Genomic DNA, 18,890 nt, shown 5'->3' on the forward strand with positions numbered 1-18,890 from the left:
GATGCCGACCACTATCTGGATTATCTCATAATCCTTGTCGCATGGCCATGCTTCTCTTGGTCGGATCACATGAGGGGCCCAGAGTATATCTCTCCTGATCGGAAGGGCAAATCCCATCTTGCTTGACCATGTCTCGCAGCATGGGACTGGACAAACCAGAAACCTACCTTTGTAACTACCCAGTCATGGAGTAGCGTTTGGTCGGCCCAAAGCAAGTCTGTCACCATCTCGAGTACATGTGTCAGCTCAGGTCTTAGGACATAGAATGTATGTTGTACTGGAGACTCACAGATGACATATTGCTGCGTCTCATAGTTGGGTCTATCCGACTCGGACCTTATCTCGACTCGGATCCAACTACATCGAATCCGACCAGACCTTTCCAAGTCCATATTATCCGGTTAGCATCCAATGCTCCATGGCTAGTGAGACCAAGCCATCGACTGTGTCATATGCTAGTCTAGTCGGCTACGCGTCCACACAACCATTTTGACTAGGGATCTTTTAGGACAGTCATCATACAATGCATAGTCCCACAAACAAGTCACATACTTGCTGATACACATCATTGATAATGTCCAAGGACTATCTTTATTCATGAACACATAGGAAATATCATCATACAATGATTGCCTCTAGGGCATATCTCCAAAAATTAAACCATGCCAAGTTTCATGTTATTTGGGTGATTTTTTGATTTACTGGGATTTAAAAACTGAGATTCTGAATGTTTCAGGATGATGACAAGTTTGTAATTCATTCATATTCCTTAAATGAGACCTAAGCATGCACCCAATGACACATGTACGATTTCCCACCCATTTTGCTTCACTAGAGCATGTGCTTGTAGTTCAATTTTGAATTATGGACTACATTGAATGCATAGAAAACTTAATTAGTAATATATACAATGGCCAAACAAACCTTGAACAGTCTCAAATTTTAGCACGACACTCCTGTTATTCTATGTTGCCTATAGAAAACAAAGTTCAAGGCGAGAAGAGGCATCGATTATCGTTTTGCCTACCAGAGGGGTATGTTTCCCTATCAGAACCACAAGGGTTGCGACAGGCTCTGGTATGTAAGAGGCTTGTAATATAGCTTCGCCAAAATTGGACAATTATATGTACCATGTAGTGACACCATGCCAAGTTTCATGATTTCCTGGTGAGTTATGGATTTGCAGAGATTTAAAAACCGAGATTCACAATGTTTGTGGCCAAGCCATGACGGCGAGACGGTTGAATTCATTCCCATTCATTCCATGGGACCTAAACATGCACCCCAAGGAAACATGTCCGTTTTTTCTAGACATTTTGGTGCACTCGAGCATGTATTTGTAGTTTGGATTTGAATTATGGACATTAAATGCCTAGAAAACTCAATTAATGAATAAAAAAGGTCAAACGAACCCTGAATAATTTCAAAGTTCAGCGTGAGTCTCCTGTTGTTCCGTGTTGCATGTAGAAGAAAATATGAGGCTAGAAGAGGGAGCGATTATCGCTTGGCCCACAAGGGGACACGTTTCCCTATCGAAACAACGAGGGTTCTTGCGACAGGCTCCGGTTTGTAAGAGGTTTGTAATGAAGCTTGGCCCAAATTGGTAATGTTTTTACCATGACATATATGTGCCATGACGTGACACCATGCCACCTTTGATGACTTTTTGGTGAGATTTGGATTTATGGGGATTTAAAAACCGAGATTCGAAATGTTTGAGGACGAGCCAGGACACAGGTACGGTTGTAACTCGTTCTCATTCCTAGCATGGGACCTAAACATGCACCCAAGGACACATGTATAATTTTTCTAGCCATTTCGGTGAATTGGAGCATCTATTTGTAGTTCAGATTTGAATTATGGAAATTAAATGCCTAGGAAACTCAATTAGTGTATAAAAAGGCCAAACGAACCCTGAATAAGTTTAAATTTCAGCACGGATATCATGTCATTCCATGTTGCCCGTGGAACAAAATACAAGGTGAAAAGAGGCAGTGATTATGTTTCGCCCACAAGGGGAACACGTTTCCCTATCGGAACCATGAGGCTTCTTTGAGAGAAGCTCCGATTTGTAAGAGGTTTGTAATAAAGCTTGGCCCAAATTGGACAATGTTTTTACCACGATATATATGTGTCATGACATGACACCATGCCACCTTTGATGACTTTCTGGTGAGTTTAGGATTTACGGGGATTTAAAAACTAAATTCCAAATGTTTGAGGACGAGCCAGGATGCAGGTACGATTTTAATTCGTTCCCATTCCTGGCATGGGACCTAAACATGCATCCAAGGACACATGTATAAATTTTCAAGCCATTTGGGTGAACTGGAGCATGTATTTGAAGTTCAGATTGAATTATGGACATTAAATGCCTAGGAAACTCAATTAGTGTATAAAAAGGCCAAACGAACCCTGAATAAGTTTAAATTTCAGCACAGAAATCCTGTCGTTCCATGTTGCCCGTAGAAAAAAATACAAGACGAAAAGAGGTAGTGATTACATTTCGCTGACAAGGGGGACACGTTTCCCTATCGGAACCACGAGGCTTCTTTGAGAGAAGCTCCGGTTTGTGAGAGGCTTGTAATAAAACTTTCGCCAAAATGGACGAAAAAATTCCTCGACATATATGTGCCATGCCGTGACACCATGCCAGGTTTCATGATTTTTGGGTGAGTTTTGGATTTACGGGGATTTAAAAACCAAGATTCTTCCCACGAAATGTTTTCAAATAGCACATTATTCACTCATGAAAGTCGTGTGCCTACTAAACCGTGGCCAATATGAGTCGTGCGTTCTGATTGCCCAGAACCCAAACCCCATGGATTGTATGTGTGCACCATTGGATCCTCCCAGATCGAACGACAACCCTGAGCCCTTTCGATAGCACATGCAGTACATGGGTAAGCATTGTGCGCATGAGTCGTGCTAGCTCATGCTTCCTTCTCTACTAGGTTTTCTAAACAGGCTACCATTTCTCGCCACTCCTCTCATCGGTTTTCCGCCTCTTCTCCCATCGTTTTCCTGCTACCAGTGTCAGTGCTCATTGAAGGCTAGCGGCGACACATCGGCCATGTAAATATCCCACACAGTTTCTAAAAGCACAAATGTGTGTGATAGGAGGGAGTAGGTCCCATAGGGTGACCAGCGTGAAACAACTTAAGGGCAAGGAGGTAATTCTTATCAGCAAGGGTCAGCTTCCCATCCGCTAGCCTAGTCGAATAGAACGCAGAAGTTAAGCGTGCTCGAGCTGGAGTAGTCCAAGGATGGATGACCCGTTGGGAAGTTGCATATCTCAAGCATCATTTAAATGCCATGACACGGTCATTATAGAGATATATTATATCTCTATAGTGACCTATCATGGCAATTATATAAACCTTGGGATCCTTGTTTTGCTAATTTCTAGACTATGTTTTTTGGGTTATTTTTTGCTCTAAAAAAGTAAAGAATGGTTGACTTGACCTGTCATGGCGATTATTAGAACCTACTAAGTTTTTATGGGTTATTTTTGCTCTAAAAAATTAAAGAATGATTGACTTGACCTATCCTGGCGATTATATAAATCTTTTTCAGGTTGTATGCGGGGTATAGGGGGCAGGGTGTTCTTCTCGAGCATGTCTCCATTGTGCGGCTTATAGACGCGGCAAATATGTGTGGGCTCCCTGAGGTATATATACTGTCCTTTACCGACAATTAGGGGGGCCCACACAATTTATCCCTTTGACCCAACAACGAGAAGGGTTTGACCATGATGGTTTCCTATTGATACTAGTAAGGTACAGGTGCATTGCACGCATGAGATTTGGTAACCAAGTTATGAATAAATACCACACTATAGCATGTAAGCTTTGAGTCATATATGCATGATGTAGATGTTTGTTTAATTCTTATAGTTCATCTCATCCAAAATCAATTAGTTTTATAAAAAAATCTATTTTAAGATTCATGGAATTGTGCATTGTAAAGCATAAAGTAAAAAACAAAAGGTGACAATTCATTTAGAAAAAAAAGTTTGGGCAATTAAGAGATGGAAGATTCTAGAGAACAAATGAGAAGTGCTTCTGTTTTGAGGTTTGTGCATTATGCTTAAGTTCAACCATGGAGTCTTCTAGATTGTACATGTGGCAGAATCTGGTGGAATGTAGATGATATCCAACGGCCAGTAGTTGCTATCTTTGTACTGTCGGATTGGCTTCATCCAACGACCAACTTTCAAAGTTAGTTGCACACTATATAGGGGTATAGATATAGATATAGATGTGTCCCATGCTAGACCAAATAAAGTTTGAGCACATGCGTGGGACGACCCCCCCCCCATCGCCGCTTCGAAGTTGGGAAACCGACATCGTACGTATTGAACCAGGCTTGTAGTCGGGTACGGTGTTCGGTTTGTAATGTAGTTGGTAACCCATCAAAGTTGTGCATTCGGGATTTAAACACATCACACACCACCGTACCCATACATATTTTCAGGCCGCATGCAGTGTATATGGTGTCTTCTGATCGACCATGTCTCCCTTGTGCGGTTTTTTGTGATGACACACATATCTGTGTGCTCCCCGAGTATATATATATATATAGGGAAAATAGTTACTACCATCGGTGGTAGTTACCTCCGTCCTTCATGCCATCCGATTGCATTGTGATCCGTGCAATTCTTAGCGGGTCATGGAAAGGGAATGAGTGGATTTCTCGTGCCCGCTTCGTGGGTTAGTTAAGCTAGCTCCCGATTTTCTTGCTTCCGCTGAGCGTTTCTTTCCTCGCTACTTATTTGGATCAGGACGCCGGGTACCATCCCACGAGAAAAGGATTGGATCTGGCATACAGAACCAAAACAAGCTCGTCTATCTCAACTACCAAATCAAAAAGTGCACCTGCTAGCAGAAAGGTATGGCTCAGCAATTGATTTACACACATGCATGATTCTTTCATTTACATCTGTGCATGCATCCGGATGCTAATTGACTTCTTTTTCATGCAAGCTTCCGTGTTGGGAAGACAACTCGGTAGGCTATTGCCGCCGCCGCCGCCGTCGTGTACCACCTGCTACTGCTGCTACCACCGACAACATCTGCAAGCTGCAACGTCCTACATGACCTCAATTCCCTTCAGTGACCAACCCAGGAGATTTTTGTACGGTGACGGCGAGGACACACGAGCGCACATGGCCGATGGGTGGCTGTTCTATTGTGGTAGTAGAAACAACCTGCACGGCCTGGCGGCAGCAGTGGCAAACACGGGAGTACGGCCAACAAGCGACTAGCTGACTGCTCTAGCATGGTGGCGTCGAAGTCGCACCGGCCACGCGGCCGTCTCCGTGATCCATTGAAGATCCTGGAAGAACATCACGCACTGAAGCCTCTCCATGCAAATCCTCCTTTTCATGTTGAGCCGATCAAGATCGTATATGACCGAGCAGCGATAGCAAGACTTGTATTCGAGTGAGATGAACAGTGTTTTTTGTATGATGAGATGAGTAGTTTTCGGTGGTCAACGTTGCCCCTTCATGTGATGCATGGCTGACATCACGTACGCATGCATGATGCACCTACTGGACCGTGAAATCAATACCAGATGCATTATTAGCAGTATATAAATAGACAGATATTAACATGTACTCCACTTCATTCTGGCCGGGCGGATACATACTCTTCTGTGCTATTATAGATACACTTCAAATTTAGTTTTTTAATACCATATACTCCATACTTTATACTTGACCTTTTTTTCTGAATGCAACATACTCCATACTTAATTTTTTGTTTTGAAATATACTACATACTCCATACTTCCTCATATGGAACACATACATACTCCTTAGAGTATAGACATGTACACTATGGCTTTGAAGATACCATCATGTAATATGTATCCTCGTCGACGCTGAACATATACTATCCGCTACTTCATACTAAGTTTCAATTAAAAGTATATATATATATACTCCCTACTAAATATGACAATTCGAAGTATATATACACCGGAAGCCATACTACATACTGACATACTCTATAGTACTTTTTTATTCTACATAGTGTATAAACTCCATACCATATTCCATCTCAGATTATTCTACATACTCCGTATGCCTAGAAACAAAAGTTCATATATACTATATGCTCAATCAATAATATACAGTACTATTTTCTAGTAATACCAAGCATCATCCCCCCACACAAAAAAACAAGTACCGTATACGGCTATTTCCAAATTATATACAATATACTTTACGTTATTTCTTGCACAAGGTATTTGCGGCAACACGCCATACTGACATGTCTCTTTTGCTTTTTACGTGGGTACATGACGCCACTTATCCATTCAACACAGTTGGTTAGTTCGGAAGACCTCGCAATAAAAAAAAGGTTGTTGAAACTAACGCACGCAATTTCTTGCTAATTCTTTTACCGAATGGTAATCAGACGCAAGTTAGTTACCCTGCTATTGGGTTTCCCACATCCACTAACCCGTCTAGTATGGAGAAATAATGAGACACGTGGCAGGCAAACACTTAGGTGGTAACTACCACCGCTTGTAGATAAAATTTGTCCTATATATATATATATATATATATATATATATATATATATATCATCCTTTGACCGATAATGAGAGGTATGTGTTGGCCATCAATGGATTCCTCCTGGTTCGTGTTAGGGACGGTCACCGTCACATGTCGCTCCACCAAAGCTCGAGATCATGCGTTGTCAGGATTCCCTCCCACATGCTTGGATTGCTAGGTTCGACCTACATCATACCCTGTGTATCTCGTCCTTAACTACCTTGCCTTCATGGTTATTGTCTATATCGAGAGGTAGGCACCACGTCTAAATTGTACATTATTATATATTGAAAACACACATCACCCCTTCCCAACGTACATCATTTTGGGTCGCATGCAAGAGGTGCTGGTTTTGTGGTCCCTCTCGTGCGATTTTATGATGGTTCAATCTATTGGCCCATGTAGTTTATCGACAACAAGAGCTGTCGTTTGACCAAATGATAGATTCATGGTCCATTTTATGGTAGGTCATGGCGACATGCATGTATGACCAAAGTATCGATCATTAATTACATCCATCGGCCCCGCTGACACGAAGTGGGAGGTGGTGGGCCAAGCATCCTAGCTAATTACATCCATCGGCCCCGCTGACACGAAGTGGGAGTTGGTGGGCCAAGCATCTTAGCTAGGTACGACATATAGGAGCCCGACAGTGATTTTCCAAACCGGATAAATGAAGAAAAAGCAGCCCAGCCACCCCACGATCCCCACCTCTTTTCTCCCTCTATACTGATCCCCTCCGCCCCACGCGCAACAGCCGCCGGCCACGACTCCCTGGCAACCGGCCTCCCAGCTCCGGTGAAGTGCCACGGCCCCTGCCTCCCACCTCCGGCTACGCACCACAGCCCCCGCCTCCCTCCTCCGGTTGACACGCCACAGCCTCCGCCTCCCACCTTCGGTGACGCGCCATCCCCTGCCTTCCTCCTCCGGTGACGCTCCACGGCCCCCACCTCCCACCTCCGGCGGCCCGCCACGGCCCGGGCCTCCCACCTCTGGCGACGCGCCCTGCCCCGCCTCCCACCTCCAGCGGCCCGCCATGCTCCCCGCTTCCCACGTCCGGCGACGCGCCACGGACCCACCTCCCACCCTCAGTGAACACCGACCGAAGGTAGAACCTCCCGCCGCAGGTCGCGGCCTCCCCGGGCTGCAGGTCGCGAACTCGACCTCGTCGCTACACATAGCGAACCGTGGCCTCTGCCGCGTGTGGTCGTCCCCGTCCTGTTTCAAGCCCGTTTTCGGCCGCCCATAGACTGATTGAACTGACAAGCTTGATCCCCTTCGACAGTAGCAGCTTCACCCCAGCGCGCCACCCACCGCGATGCCGCCCCAGGCCGTTCACAACGGCCACTGCAGTCTGTTCACCACCGCCACCCGAGGCCGTTCAACAATGCATCGGTCAGAAAGCTTTCCTCTCATTTTCTTCAGCCTCTGTTAATTTTTTGGGGGGGACTGAGGGAGTGCAATTCACCGAGGCATTCCATGTGTTGATGGGTATGCTTGCTTAGCATAAGTTCATAAAACTGTCATTTTTGTTTGAATTGAACTGATGCTACTCTTGATCCAGACCTGAGGGAAGAAGACAAAACTAATTGATTCAGTTCATCATTGGCATCCTTCTTGAAAATAGTTCTAAAGAAGTGAAGATAGCTTCCATAGAGTAATTACGGTGATATTTCTCTAAAACTTTTTTTGCAAATAGCTTTTTCATGTGTGTGTAAGAAAGTGAGAAGGAGAGCAATGGACAGTAGTAGATGCAAATGAACCTTGTTCCCAGCTTTTAGAGACTGATGCATGATGCAGCAGAGATGGCATAGCTGTTTTGGCATGGCATGGGGTCTAGCAATGCAACAACTTGTAGCTGCATGCCTCTGAATGTTGCTAATGGGAGCCTCCTAATTCTGTGAATGTGTGTGTGTCATGGCATCTTGTCTCTGTGTTGCATCATCCAGGATCCTAAACGTGGAAAAGATCCCTGTAGATCTCCATAGTTTCTCAATTTTATTTTATTTTGATCCGTCCAGGAAGCAACCACCAACCCGACGTGCCCTCCGTTCACCGCTGCCACCCCAGATCGTTCAACTACACAGTGCCAAGCCGTTCGATGCCGCAGCTCGAGAGGTGCCCATCTCAACCTTTCCACATCTCCCCCTGGATGTTCATGCTCCTCTGGTATATATTCAGTTCATATTGTAGTTATGGTCATTCTATTATGATTTTCAGCTCATCCTGTGTGATTTCTTTCTTCAGTCCCAAGTGGCAAATTTGTTCTTCAGCATATGGTATCATTGAGCTGCACTTGTTTGTACTGTCCCTCTTCCCCTGCTCCTCAAGCGCCACTACTGTCTTGTGCTTGTTGTTCGATAGGTATTTGTCTTAATGCCTAGAGAAGAGATTTGTTTTCTGTACTAAACTCATTATTAGTTTGGTTTGTATTATTTTGTCAGTTCATGAAAAAACACAAGATAGTTGGGTGTGTGCGCAAAAATATCATCAATACACGTTTCAAAATTATGTGAGTTTAGATATATCACCTAAAAGAGTTCAAAGCATATGGTAACTTGGAGGTAGTTTTCAAATACTATATTGTGACCAAAAAGCAAGGTAGCAAATTACTATATATACTACTTCAAAAAGCATATCATTGCTCAACTTCTTCTGTGAACATATTCAGTGCAAGTTTTGCTTCTGAAAACTGACATTCTTCATCATGTACTGATCCGTTTAACCTGTGGATGTGCTTAAAAAACTAATGTTTGGCATGTACTAAAAATGCCTTGAAAACGAAGAGTAAATAGCATCAGTGAGTTCTAGTACCTAAATTGTAGAAGTTCATTGACAAAAAAATATCAGCAGAAGTATCGTGTTAGTTCATGTTTAGATGTCGGGTAAGCTAAAAAATTAGATCTCGAGAAATAAAAAAAACTGAACCACCGGGAAGGTTGTTGGAAACAAATCCTCTGTTAGTTCACCAGAACTGAGACATGGAGGTGGGGGCGTCCGGGTGCGTGCTCAGAACACTCAGTACTAGTGCTCAGAAACTGCTGAGTCCACACTCAGTACTAGTGCTATGATTTTAGGGTGGGGACTAACAGAGTAACAAACTTTCATGTATCAATACTAGTGCTCATCGGTACAACAAAGTAACAGTACTGATCAGTACAACTTACAAAGTAGCTTCAATCATAAGTTCAATTTCATCTGTGTTTCCATGTTATTTGTGTATAGTACAACGGGTATTTGTATTCTGTTCATTTCATCTACTTGTCGGTTGTCAGTCCAATTACATAAGCTTTTCCATGTTGTATTCGTGCAAGTTCATCCACCGCTGCGACCACGTCTCCCCCTCACGATTTCTCATTGATATCGTTGTATTCGTGCTTGTTTCGTGATTTGCCTGATGGAAGTTCTGCAACTGTCAGTCCATATGGAAGAAGGAGATCCGTCCAAAGTTCTGCAACTGTCCGTCTAGATGGAAGAAGGAGATCCTTACTCAACATAGGACTGATTGTTCAAGTTCTTTCGTATAGAAGGTTCAGAAAGTTTTGTTCTTGAAAATGCAATTATTTGGAGTATGCCAATATATATGTATTTCTGAATTTCGCTCTTGAGTAACAGTTCAACATGTATAACGCCATCAATTCATACTGGAAAGGCAGCAAACAGTTTAATACTTGTGTGTTAAAAACGTAAGAGAAACTTTCATAGTGGTTTGATGGAATAAATCGCATTAGTTCTGACTTGGATCCGTTCTTGCCTATTATGCATTGAAAAATCAAATTTTTTTTTGCCTTCGTTAAGGCTGGAGAAGCATGTATCTCATTTATAATATGCTTTGTCATTTGGTCGATGATATTTATTGCATCCTTCATCACTAATCTTAAGGAGGAGATTGATTTGTGCATTTCTATATTCGTTGTGTAAATCTGTTGATTTTTAATGTTTTAGGGATTTCGGGAGAGTGGAGACCTGGAAGAGCACTTTCAAGCGTTATTGGCCATGACAACAAATGACCAAGAAGAGCACTTTCAATAGTCCAGGAAGACAACGACAACAACAACAACGAGAAAAATGCAATGATGCATCATGCTGACATTGATGAAAAGCTATGATTTTGTGCTCCTGTTTGTTATTACGTCAATGAGAAATCGATACTTCTTTTCTTTAGGTTTCATGTTTTAATTGGTGAGGGATAAACAAATTTTCCTATTCAAGTGGAAGCTCCCAGTATATGATGGATGTGGGGGTTATTTTTACATTCACTGTTTGGTGCTTCTCTTTATGTAATGTTTTATGTTTTCAAGTGCTCGATGAAAATTTATGTTCCTAGTAGTTCATGTATTATTGCCTGAGGAGTTCATGTGTTACTGGCCAGTAAGTAAACCTATTAATCACTCTCTCAAGTGTGATGAAAAAATGGACAGTAAATTGATGAAAAAAATATCATCGAGTTCAAAACACGCCGAGGCACGCGATAGCCACCCCAGTTCGCGTGTAGTAAGTACCTCAGTACGAATTAAAAATGGTTGTCCGTTCGGAATAAAAGAAATGGCAGAAATTCAAATTATAAAGTTCAAGCAAAAAAAGAAACCCCATGAAAATCCTGCTTAGTAAGTACCTCAATACAAGTTGTAAAATGAGAGAAGTTCAGAACAGCGTTGTCAAAAAATGTTGAGTTAAAAAAAGAAACAAAACAAACACATTTTCCTTTTGAATAAAATATCATTCAGTTCGATGATACAAACCACACAAGTACAGGGGCGACGATATAGTAAACCGTTGAAAACTTACGAGAAAAATATTACCCAAAAAACATAGCAAAGTCTAGTTAGCGAAAACACGCTTAGTACACACCCATGCACGCATCAGTACAAGTACCCTTTTTCGGAACCGTTCAAAATTACTCTACAAAAAATAGCTCAGTACAAACATACACATATATCAGTACGACTACTCTGTTTTTCAGACGAGAAAACAGCAGGATCCGTCATGCCGTATTCAAAATTACTCTTAAACAGTTGCGAAGTAGAGAAAACATTCAACATGACTAAGTTTTGCATTTTTGATAGTTATCCAACGGTATATTATTTGTCATATTTCGACAAACTTTTTAAAAAAATCGCGTTCAACATCAAATTTGATCGTATTCGAATTCGTTTTAAAACCGTAAGGAATTAGAAAAACATTTCTATACAAAAAAGTTGTGCATTTTCCATAGCTTTCCAACGCTGTATCATTTGCGTCAATCCGACAAACTATTTGCAAAAAATTACGAAAATACGTTTCGCCCAGAATTTCACCATTTTTCAAGTTACTTTTAAATTATATAGAATTAGAAAAAACAATACATATATGGAAGATGCGGATTTTCACCAGCTTTCCAACGCCATCTTATTTGCTCAATTCTGACAAACAGCTTGAAAATTGAGTCCAAAATACGACTCACGTTTTTGGTTTTGAAAAAAACAGTTTTTTAAAACTGCTCTTAAACCATAATGATTTTGCAAAAATGTTCAATATACTTGAAATATAGTTGTCAAGAGCTTTCCAACGATATATTACACGCCCCGTTCCGACAAAAAAATTACAGAAAAAATGTGAACTAAAGAAGACGATTTGTTAAACACAACTGAAAGCATCAGTTCAACCACTTCGAAAACATCAGTACAACCACTTGAAACCGTCAGTTCAAAAAGGGTAACAGAATAATATTCTATTACGCGTAACAGAATAGCCCAGATGTATATATATATATATATATATATATATATATATATATATGAGACATGTGGGGTAACTACCACCGGGTGGTAGGATGGATTTTCCCTATAATATTATGTAATATAGGGGTATAGATATAGATATGTGATGCGAAAGCCGCCCATCATCTCCAATTAGAATAGTGTGTCCATGCATGGATGCAACGTGGGCAAATGATGTCTGCCATTGGTATCTCAAATTCAAATCAGTCTGACCTTGTTCAATGTGTATACATTACAACATGCTCATTTCCAAACCACACCGCGCAGATCTCCGTTATATTCATGCATGCATGGGTTTCAAACATCAGTATCTCTTATTCAAATATTTGAATTCAACTTTACATTGATTATGACCTCACCTATTCTTTTACACCCACACAGTAGTCTTCTCTTTATAATTGTATCACTAACTTTCTCTCGTGCATGCGTGCACACACACTACCAGTCGGCATTATCTATCATACGTATGCAATCTTTTTCTTCAGGTCAGTCTCCCATGAAGGCACACACCCACACACATCCCCCTCTCCATCATACCAGGCATTCTTTATCTCTCACGCATGCATGCGCAACGATCGATGTTCCTCTATGCATGTGTGTATATAGCTAGGTCTTTCATAGTTTTCCACACAAACCGATCAATCGATATATCCAGTGAGGTCTCACCCTCTTTCCCACGTCCCCATCGATCAATCTATACCTCTCCCACATCCACATCGATCAATCTATACCTCTCTATATAGGATTAACATAAATAGCTAATACACCCACATTAATTATATATCCAACGTCCCCCTCTCATCATCCATGCCTTCCGCTTCATCTCTCAGACGCATGCACAATGGCGAAGACAGGGGGCAGTAAGGGCCCTGCCCCCCCCCCCCCTAACATCACTATATATCGAGGCTAATATGAATGTGATCATTAGACAATTGTTGTTTAATTTCATGAATTGACCCTCCTCGTAAAGGATTAGCAATGCTTGGCCCCCTAGCTCATTTATTTTTCATGGCTCCGCCACTGCGTGCAACAGCGCACGTGTTCGCCCCCTCTCTCTAAATATCGATCTCGCACTTGTGCATTCCTTCATAGTCTCCCTCCACTCGGCCCCTCGCACCATCTTCTAGCCCCCCACCGGATTTTGCCACATGTACAATCTAGCAGACTCCATGGTTGAACTTAAGCATAATGCACAAACCTCAAAACAACAGTGGTTCTCTTTTGTTCTAGAATCTTTCGTATCATAACTGCCCAAACTTTTTTTCTAGTTGAATTGCCATTATTTGTTTTTACTTTATGCTTTACAACGCACAATTCCATGAATAATAAAATAGATTAAGGGCTTCTTTGATTCAAAGGATTCTCAAAGGAATTTTGGAGAATTCTAATCATTAGGAATTTATCCTATCTTGGTTGTTTGATTCGTAGGATTGTAAACCATAGGAATTTTTCCATATGATTCATTTGCACTAGATTTCATAGGAAACATCCCATCCACTCAAACCTCTTTGAAAGTATTCTGCGTTTTTTCTATGCACAATCAAACACTCGTACAATCCTGTAGGATTCAAGACGACATTCCACTATAATCCCATGTTTTTCCTATTCATGCGTTCTTAGCTTTTTCATAAAAACTAATTTGATTTTGAATGAGATGAACTATAAGAATTAAACGAAGGGCTACATCATGCATATATGACTCAGAGCTTACATGCTATAGTGTGGTATTTATTCATAATTTGGTTGCAAAATCTGATGCGTGCAATGCACGTGTACATTACTAGTACTTCGAGTATGTGCAAAACATATAAATTAGAATACCAATGGCACGCTACACAGTGTCTCTCTTCCAGTTCATGAAGCCACATGGCACATGTGGAGGCGTTGTCGCGACCTCCTTGCGTGGATTGATCACACTGACGTGCTATTGGTTCCAGAAGAATGTACTCGTCCTCCCTGAGCCATACCGGTGGTACATGCACGAAGCAAACATGTGCACGCACGCCACGCACGCAGTCATTCCCTCGCACGCACACACGGGTACACGGGCGGATGCAATTTTGTACCAAGATCCACCCCATGTGATAATTTGACGCGTGTAAAGTCATTCACTTCATTGATGGTCAATTAATACAGCGCATGCAAATTGAGTGGACGTGAGGGCGGAAGGAAGACATTATTACTCCACTGCGCGCATGCGAGTAGTTAAATCGTGGGTTGCTAGTAGTACTTCCATTGGTCTCCTTCGTATTTTGTGCCAATTTTTGACGGTGTAGTACTTGAAATTTATGTATCGCTAAACTCATCGGGAGCCGTTTCAGGCCTCGAAACCAAAACCATCAATTAATCTTTACCTTGTTCCCATCATATTCGAAAGCCTGCTCACACCTACTAGTACGTACCAAACCTGAATGTGTTCCCACTATGCAAGTATTAGTACTACTAGTGCTAGTACTTAGGTTATAAAAAGGGGAACTACCTAATCGAAAATTACTCTACCTTTCCTCCTCATAAGTGCTTCTTCTTCGTCCATCGTTGCCATGGCCGGTGAGCAGAGCTCTAGGTCGAGAAGTACTCGTAACAAGGGAGCGGCAACCAAGGCTGCGGAAAAAAAGAGGGCTCACCACCACGCAGAGACCTCGAAAGATCTCTCACGGGCAGGCGATGGCTCCCAGGAGCGCCCTAGCCGCGGAGGCGAACATGCCGAGCCGGCGGAGCTGGAGTTGTTATCCCTCGATGGCATGCCCGATCAGCTCAATAAGCACCTCAATAAGCAGAAGGAGTTCATCCAAGGCTTGACGGAGTTGCTGAAGGAGAGCCTCGACGACATGCCCGCTGAGCTCAATCAGCAGGGGGAGTTGACCGCCGGCTTGGTGATGCTGCTGAAGAAGAGCTTTGCCTCGGAGAAGAAGGCGACCGGCAAAATCATGCGACTTCAGGAGGACAAGGCGAAGCTCTGTCACGAGATCGACCTGTTGAAGGAGAAGAACGTCGGCTGGAAGAAGCTGCATGAGAATAGTAGTTCCTCGATGAAGATGTTGCAGGCCCTCGTAATGGAACAGAAGGAGGAGTTGGCGAAGCTCCGCATCAAGCACCCGGCTGCTGTCAAGGTACGTAATGCGGCCGTGGAACAGATGATGAAGGCTCGTGTTGAGAAATCCCGTGTCATGGACAGAATGAAGAAGATGGCGGAGGAGACGCGCAAGGAGATGGAGGTCGTGGAGGCGATGAAGAAGCAGTTACGACTCCGCGGCGAATTAGATCATTTGGGGTGATAATCTTCCTTCTTCTTTTACTGTTGTGTTTCATCTTTTGCTTCGGGTGTTTCACCGCACATGTCACGTTCTCTGCGAGGCATGAATAGAATAATGGTTTTTGTTTTATGAGGGAATGAATAGAACAATGCTAACAATGAGATGACTAGCAAATTAGATCATTTTTATCGCCATATGGCACTAGGCTGCCGTGTTTCGTGCTCCTCCGTCACAGTACTACTCCAGTGGAAAACTTGAGTATACCGCACGGTTCTTTGCTCCTCCTTGACCAGGTCGTCAGCGCATTTATACGAGCAGTCAAATCACAAGGCCCCACCTTCCAGCAGTAATGAGCCGTCAAATCACAAAGGCCCTCGCCTCTTGTGAAACCGACCAAGCTTGACTGCCCCGCCCTCTAGCCTTTTAAAAAATGTATACTTTTGTACAGCAGCAGTATCGATGGATTGCGCCATGGAGCAAAACTTGAAATTAAAAAAAGTGGTACATATAGAGAGTGCTCGTCGCCAAATTATGCATATAGTACTATTAAAAAGGCTAGTCAAAATAATGGTGTCCAGCACAACCCACCCCTCAAAAAAAACTAAGCACCCTGGAATTCTTTGACAAAACTAAGCACCCTGAAATTCTTTGACAACTAAACTGCTGGCTATATGATGTTGGCCATATATATTGTACATATATAATGTGAATAAACGAGTGGTAGTACTATACCAACTAAAAGATGAAATGTAAGAAATACTAGTATGTACTTACTGAAGAGTTAAAGTAACAAGAAGAAACATAACATAGTTCTGCTGGGGGCTCAGCACAAGACACCCCTCAAATTAAATTAAGCACACCTGAAATTAAACTTTGCAACTATTCCGGTAGACACTGCATTAGAAACACCATGAGCAACGACACTGCCACCTTACTCGGAGTCCTCGTCCACGTCCTCGACTTCGTCCTTGTCCCTCTTCCTCTTGGCCGATACTTCTTTGCTTGAACCGCCAACTTGGTTGTTGCTCTTCATCCAACCCTTGTAGATATTGAAACAAAGGTAGCCATCCATTGCAGCATACTGGATGTGGTCTATATCTAGTACATTCCGCTATCGTGCATGACGATGAAACGTGTATGGAGGTTTCTCCAGTTTACCGTATGACGGATGAACCATGGCTCCTGCCAGGGTCAGCATTGAAGGTTGATGAGGGGACACCAGCCGATTCTTTTGGAGGTCGAAGGTGTTGCCTACAACGAGGCCTATCCGACATAGGACTTCTTTGTCATTACGAAAGTCTACAGTAACGAATTTTACTAGGTTGCTCTCGAGGAAGTCCTTAAAATCCTGGCACTCAACGTCCGCATGGCATATGTGGTAGACCAAGCATAAGTCATGCACGCAAACCTGGATCACGGCGGGCTTCTTCCTCTCTTCTTCTTGTAGATCCTTCTCTCATACCATGATTGTGGCGTACTCAACATCTAGCCCGGCGACCCACTCATCATCTGAGTCTTCGAACATGCGTCTGAAGCGAAAAAGGCATCCTTTCACCGTCGCGGAAGAACGGGTGTAGATGACGTCGAACTCATCTTTGGTGATGGTTCTAACCTTGTACTCACCGCCGATCGGGGAGATTTGGGACGCCATGGATTTGGGAGGAGGGTTAGGATTAGTGGAACTGCCGTAATGTGAATGGACGGGACGACTAGGAGCGAACCGTCGTATTATTAAAGTACGTGCGAGGACGAGTAGGAGCAAACTGCCAGCGTGCGAACGGCAGGGTAGTGGCTTTCCATTCTCCCATGATACGAGCTTCCGAGAGCCCTTGGATCGGAGATCGAACGGTTGCATGGCGTGATTCTAGACCAATGGGTGAATATCCTATCCTGGAGGGTTATTCTACAAATTTTCAGCAATTTAGCATGCGACCGTTTGATCTCAGATCCAAGGGCTGCCAGCAGCCCGTATCATGGTCACGCCTACCACGACAGTCGCGTCGCTCGTGCGGTCGCGCCCTTGGAGATTTAACACGGTGCGTTAGGCTATCTGATGTTGGCATGTCATACATAGTCATCACTTAGTTACTCATACTACAACAAGGTTGGCTATAAGTGTATTTTTTTACTCCTCTCTATCTCTTTCTTCGTACTCCCTCCGTCCCATAATATAAGAACGTTTTTGACACTAGTGTAGTGCCAAAAACGTTCTTATATTATGGGACACAGGAGTACTAGTATTTATTGCATTTGCCAAGGAGTGACCTCTTCCAATGAAATGGTGTTGCTAAGTTTGCTTCATTTAATTAGCTATAGACTCAAAATTGTCTTTTCACGTAGGTACACGCGCTTAGCACCTTTTCTTCCTTGGGTCACCAAACTAGTCTCTCTCTTCTTGATTAACTTGCCACATCAGACTTTATGCCTATGTGGCAAGCTTAAGCACCTGTAGGAGCAAGTAAGGTGCCCGTCCGTTTCACGGAAGAGCGAAATGCATTGATCGGGGTGTTGTTTATTTTGACAAAGGATGTGGGGGTCATCTCATGTGTAACAGGTATCGATAGGTTTCTTCGGATATCATTTCATCTCTAGAGCTCAGAAACATCCGGGTGAAATAGATAAAAAAGTATCTTTTGCGAACAAAAGCGTTCAACTGTTCAACCTGCATCCAAAACTTGTGAAGAAATAACTCTTATTGTGCTTTGCAGGATATGCTTCATCATAAGTCTTTCACCGGTACTGTAGTAAAAACTCATACATGGAAGATTCTAGACTAAACCATAAATGGATACACTTTTATTCATGCGCGATACTCCAATAGAGCAAGATCATGCATGGAAGTCTCCACATGCTTAGACAGCGGATTACATTGAGCGAAGAATAATGATCAACATTTAACTTAGTAATGCATATGTCCAGGTGAACCTCCTTGGAGTCCCCATGCACATTGTTGGGGGTCAAATAATACCATGCGTCTTCCATGTCCACATCAGCGGGAAGGTCCCAGCTCGGCAGAGTCCAAGTCAGCTTGATGTAGCCAGTGTCGACGCCCACGGACCTCTGAGGGGTAGTAATAGTGAGCACGCACCTGTACATCGGCCTCGTGTCAGTGTCAGCGTTAGCGGCGTCGCCCCTGACGCACACTACAGAGATGTGGCGGCGGCCTGCACGGGCCTCGCCGGTGGCCATGATCAAGAGGAAGACGTTGTCATCCTCCTCCGAGACTAGCAGGCGGCACTAATCCTCCAGCGACTCCGGCACGGTGAACGGGTAGCACGTCTCGTACTTGATGTTCTTCGCCAAGGGCCAGTA

At 43.1% G+C, this 18,890-nt stretch overlaps 2 long non-coding RNA genes across 2 annotated transcripts; both read left to right on the forward strand.

Annotated features, from left to right (window-relative positions):
• The first annotated feature begins 4,754 nt into the window (after positions 1 to 4,754).
• Positions 4,755 to 5,834, forward strand: LOC123095095 (uncharacterized). The gene is made up of 2 exons (XR_006446093.1): positions 4,755 to 4,891; positions 4,986 to 5,834. It is a non-coding gene; the product is annotated as an uncharacterized lncRNA (long non-coding RNA).
• Positions 5,835 to 7,262: 1,428 nt separating this feature from the next.
• LOC123095096 (uncharacterized) lies at positions 7,263 to 10,860 on the forward strand. The gene is made up of 3 exons (XR_006446094.1): positions 7,263 to 7,960; positions 8,587 to 8,683; positions 10,511 to 10,860. It is a non-coding gene; the product is annotated as an uncharacterized lncRNA (long non-coding RNA).
• The last annotated feature ends 8,030 nt before the right edge of the window (positions 10,861 to 18,890 follow it).

The sequence above is a fragment of the Triticum aestivum genome, chromosome 4B (genome assembly GCF_018294505.1).
Source record: "Triticum aestivum cultivar Chinese Spring chromosome 4B, IWGSC CS RefSeq v2.1, whole genome shotgun sequence".
NCBI classification, from domain to species: domain Eukaryota; kingdom Viridiplantae; phylum Streptophyta; class Magnoliopsida; order Poales; family Poaceae; genus Triticum; species Triticum aestivum.